The following is a 5,000-nucleotide window of genomic DNA, read 5'->3' as shown; positions in this document are numbered from 1 at the left end:
GCGCCCGAGCAGTGATTACTGCCGACTCAACAATACAACGACACTGGACCTGCCGAATCCCACACATCAAGCACTTTTTTCGCCCACTTGGCCGGAAAAGCAATCTTTTCCAAAGTGGACCTCATCCGTGTGTAACCCACTCTTGGGATGTGCAATGCTTTAGGTTCGGGAGGAGCTAAGGGCAGAGTGTAATAACCACACACACACACACACACATTAATCTGAACTGCACCTTTAGTGTGCTGGAAAATACAAATACAATTTACAATTCAATGAAAATAATAAACTGGGCCCCTAAAATAAAGAAATAGTCCTGAAGTGTGATTTTCTACACTTCAATGAGTCAATGACTAGTCAGAGTTAATTGTCAGAGTGCATTCTGTGGTTTTGTTCAAAGGACACCAGTCTGGGTGACCGGCACAACTTGCCACACTGGATGGTAGGTAGAGTTGTCCTGCAGAGGTTCAGATCCGCTTCTTACTGCTACTCTGGTGGCTCGCCATCTATCAGCTCTCAAATGACTTCTCAGGATTCTGTCATAACAAAAAAACCTGACCAAGACACGTGGGATGCGATAACCTCGTTAAAACGGCACGCTTCACAGCCCGTGGCTCGTGCAAACTCACGCACGTTGCGGAGCAACTATGGCTTGATGAGCTTCTCGCAGCGTCCACGCTCTCGTCTCGTGTCACTGCCCCTCGCTTCTCTATTCACACAGACACGCCCTCTATCCTAGACTCGATCAATCGAAGCAGTTAAGAATGGAGCCGAAAGAGGTAACCGATTTTAACGAAGTAATAAATCATAACTATAATATGAAATAAAATAAAACATGAACTTAAAACAAATTAATGTTTATAACTTATATAGTTTTTAAATAAGTTTCTTTTTCTTTAACCCATTATTTCTGGCTGGGTTACACCTGGATACCATCAGGTGCCCGTCCACCCACTGGATGTCCCCAAAATGGCGGTGATCCCCCCATTTGGACTGTTCGAGTTCCTGCGCATGCCGTTCAGCATCAAGAACACCGCACAGACATTCCAGCGCCTCATGGATTCGGTGCTACGGGACCTGCCTTTTGTTTTCGTCTATCTAGACGACCTCCTCGTCTCCAGCATCTCCAAAGCGGAACACCTGTCCCACCTCCGGACTCTTTTCAAGCAGCACAGCCAGCATGGGCTGATCGTCAATCCAGCCAAGTGCCAGTTTGGGCTGACAACCACTAACTTCCTTGGACACCGAGTCACCTAAAACGGGGCGGTACCCCTCCCGTCAAAGGTAGACGCCATCATGAAGTTACCACGACCGCTCACAGTAAAGTCCCTACAGGAGTTCCTCGGCATGGGGAACTTTTGCCACCGCTTTATCCCCCGAGCTGCTCAACTCACGCAACCCCTGTTTGAGGCCCTGAAAGGTAAGGCCACCAAACACACTGTGGACTGGTCTGTGGTGAGGGCCAAGGCACTTGTGGACCCTAAGGCTGCTCTGGCTGACGCAACAATCCTGGCACACCCGTCACCCAAGGCTCTGATCACCATTACTACAGACGCCTCTGACTACGCAGTCGGGGTGGTGCACGAGCAGTGGGTGAACTGCGCTTGGCAGCCGCTTGCTTTCTTCAGCCGACAGTTACGCCCCAGCGAATGGAAGTATAGCACCTTTGATCGAGAGCTCCTCGCTCTCTACCTCACCATTCAACACTCCATTCCCTGCTGAAGACCCACCAGTTCACAGTGTTTGTGAACCACAAACCACTGACGTTCGCCATGGCCAAGGTGGCTGAGCCGTGGTCTGCCCGCCAGCAACGACAGCTCTCTTACATCCCAGAGTTCACCACGGACGTAGAGCATGTTGCTTGCAAAACCAACCTCGATGCTAACTGCCTCTCCTGGGCCATTGCAGGGTCCATCCATTTGGGTCTTGACTATGTCCACGTGGCAGCTGACCAGGCCGCCGACCAGGCTTTCAAGACGGCTGTCACAGGGCTGCAGTTAGAAGACGTGGCTTTCGACGACACTGGCACCATGCTCCTGTGCGACGTCTTGACGGGTCGGCCTCGGCCCGTCATTCCCACTGGCTGGAGGCGGCGTGTTTTCGACGCTGTCCATGGCCTCTACTACCCTGGCAAAAAGCCATTTCAAAGACTAGTGGCAGCCAAGTTCGTCTGGCACGGGCTCAAAAAAGACGTGAGAGACTGGACTGGCACCTGCGTGGAGTGTCAGCACTCTAAACTGCACCGCCACAGCAGAGCCCGCGAGGCACAGTTCCCAGTACCTGAAAGGAGATTCAACCACGTAAACGTGGACCTAGTGGGCCCCCTGCCCCCCTCCCACGGTTTTACTTACATCCTCACCATGGTGGAGAGGACCACTCAATGGCCAGAAACTGTCCCACTGTCATCGACAACGTCCACCGATGTAGCCTGGGCATTCATCGGGACCTGGGTCACCGGGTTCGGCACCCCATCTGACCTCTCCTCGGGCTCACAGTTTGTGTCTGAGCTCTGGAACGCAGTCGCAAAGAGCATAGGAGTGAAGCTCCACCGCACCACCGCCTACCACCCGCGGGCCAATGGGTTGTGTGAGCGGTTTCATTTCTCGATGAAGGGCGCTCTTCGGGCCAGCCTCAAGGAAAGCAGCTGGGTCGACAGGCTCCCGTGGATCATACTGGGCCTCAGGAATGCCCCTAAGGAGGACCTCCAGCCTTCGTCAGCTGAACTGGTTTATGGACAGCCGCTGCGGGTCCCAGGGGATTTCATCCCCAACTCCACAGCTCCCTGGTCTGTAGCCCATCAATGGACCATGCTCCTGGATTACGTCAGAGCTTTTGCACCGGTCCCCACTTCACAACACGGCCTCCCACAGTCTCACATCCCCGCAAGTCTGCAGTCAGCAGAATATGCTTTCATGCACCACGATGCCCACCGTGGACCCCTGCAGCCTCCCTACGACGGGCCGTTCCGTGCCTTGAGACTGGAAACAAGCACTTTGTTGTGCAAGTCGGCAACAAGCCACAGTGGATTTCAAAAGATTGCCTCAAACTGACTCACCTGGACTTGGACCGACCTGTTGGACTTGCCCAGCACCCATGGCAGGGGTGCCCTCCTACCCTGCCCCCACCTCCCAACAAGGCCCCTAAGGTTCCTCCACCACCCAGCCTACCCTCATGCCGCCACAGGGTCCTTAAGGTCCCTCCTGTAGGCACCCCGGCCTCCATACCTGCTTGGTGAAACCGTTGTTGCCGGGCCATCCGCCTCCTCCATGTTGACTTTTTTCATCATGGTGAATTCTGGGGGCACGTATGTAGCTGACTATGTGGGCACAATTCACCATAATTGGTAGACACGGGCCCTTTAAGAAAGGGTTTCCGGGCTGAGGGTGGAGCGAGGACTAGGTGGGTTGGAGCAGTGCGATGTTGTTGATGATGGAGATTTTGTACAGAAGAATAAATGATACACGCGTTTGTGTAGTCGATGAGAGACATTGTCGTCTTTTCTATCCTGCAATTTCCACAACACACACAGTATTGTAACAAAAGGTGTGACATGGGACATTATTGCAAGGGAGGACACTTAAGAAGTAGTCCAGGTCTCCTGCAGACTCCCTGACTTTTCCACGTGTCTCCTCCCCGACACTTCCGTGTTTTTATCAAAAGCTCGTGCGTCAGTTGTGACGTACAGCTGAGCCAATCACTCAGAAACACGAACAAAGGACGACAGGACCACATGAGCACACATACAGGGCTGTACACATACAGGAGGGAAGCATATTATAGGATTACACTCCATAGTTGCTAACCACTGCTTTGTGAAGCTGGCCTAGAAACCAGATGAATCCTATTTCAACTGATCAGAACCAGAATCCCCTTTATCGGCCCAGTGAGCCTCTGCACAGGAGGAGTTCGACCCTGGTACACAGCAGCTTCCAGCACCTGCAGACGTCCCTCACACAGCAAAAGAAAGAAAAGAGAGAGGAGAGGTGGCGGTGCTGCAGGTTCTTCCTCATGGAAAGTTGATGAAGTCGCTCACCTGGTGGAGGTTGAAACTGTGGGTGGTGACGTGGTATTACTGCCTACAGCGGAGGTGATGGACGACACTGACTCTTAGTTTACATGAGCTGGCAAGTGGACGTGTCCAGCAAGAGTCTGTAAAAAAGACAAAGGAAAACCAAACAGGCTTAAAAATGATCAGACGTGTGGGGGGGGGGGGGCTTGTTTGAGGATGGGTGGTGTCATGACAGGAAGTGGTGTGGAGATGTGTTGGATGACGTTTCACCGTCAGGCGCCCTCTGAACCCTTCCATTTAGATGTGTTTAACATATGTCATCACAGCAATGCTGCACTAGTAGCTCTTTGTTGCCATGTCCTCTTCAACATCAGGACCCAACAGGTTTTATTTGACATTTTGTGAATCCACTGCGTGTCACACAGAGCGGTGGTAAAACCGGATCACATAGTTTTTGTGGACGGCGGTGTGAGGATACAGACTGTGTCCTCACAGTTTCAGAGGTTTTCCTGTTTCTCACACACAGTCTGGAGTCCACACTGGTCCAGACTGCCTACGAAGACCTTAAGTTATTCACAAGGACACTTCTTCTTCTGTGACTCCGGGGTCCCTTAAAGACGAACTGCACTGGTTTATAGAGCAGCCTCAGGATAGGAGGGGGGGGGAGAAGGGGGGAGGGGGGGGAGTGTGAGAGACTTGACTTTTAAAATAACCTTTATTTACATCACAGGATAGATGTCCTTCATTCCCACCGTGTCAACATTAAATCGTTAAGCTAAAACAAGCAGGCGTCATTACTGTGGCTCAATCAAATTAAACACACACACACACACACACACACACACACACACACACACACACACACACACACACACACACACACACACACACACACTCGCACACACACACACACACACACACACACACACAAACACACACATACACACACACACACACACACAGACACACACACACACACTCGCACACACACACA

The sequence above is a fragment of the Lampris incognitus genome, unplaced genomic scaffold, assembly GCF_029633865.1.
Source record: "Lampris incognitus isolate fLamInc1 unplaced genomic scaffold, fLamInc1.hap2 scaffold_152, whole genome shotgun sequence".
NCBI lineage: Eukaryota > Metazoa > Chordata > Actinopteri > Lampriformes > Lampridae > Lampris > Lampris incognitus.
The sequence above is the reverse complement of the archived record's forward strand: the minus strand, read 5'-3'. Positions refer to the sequence as shown.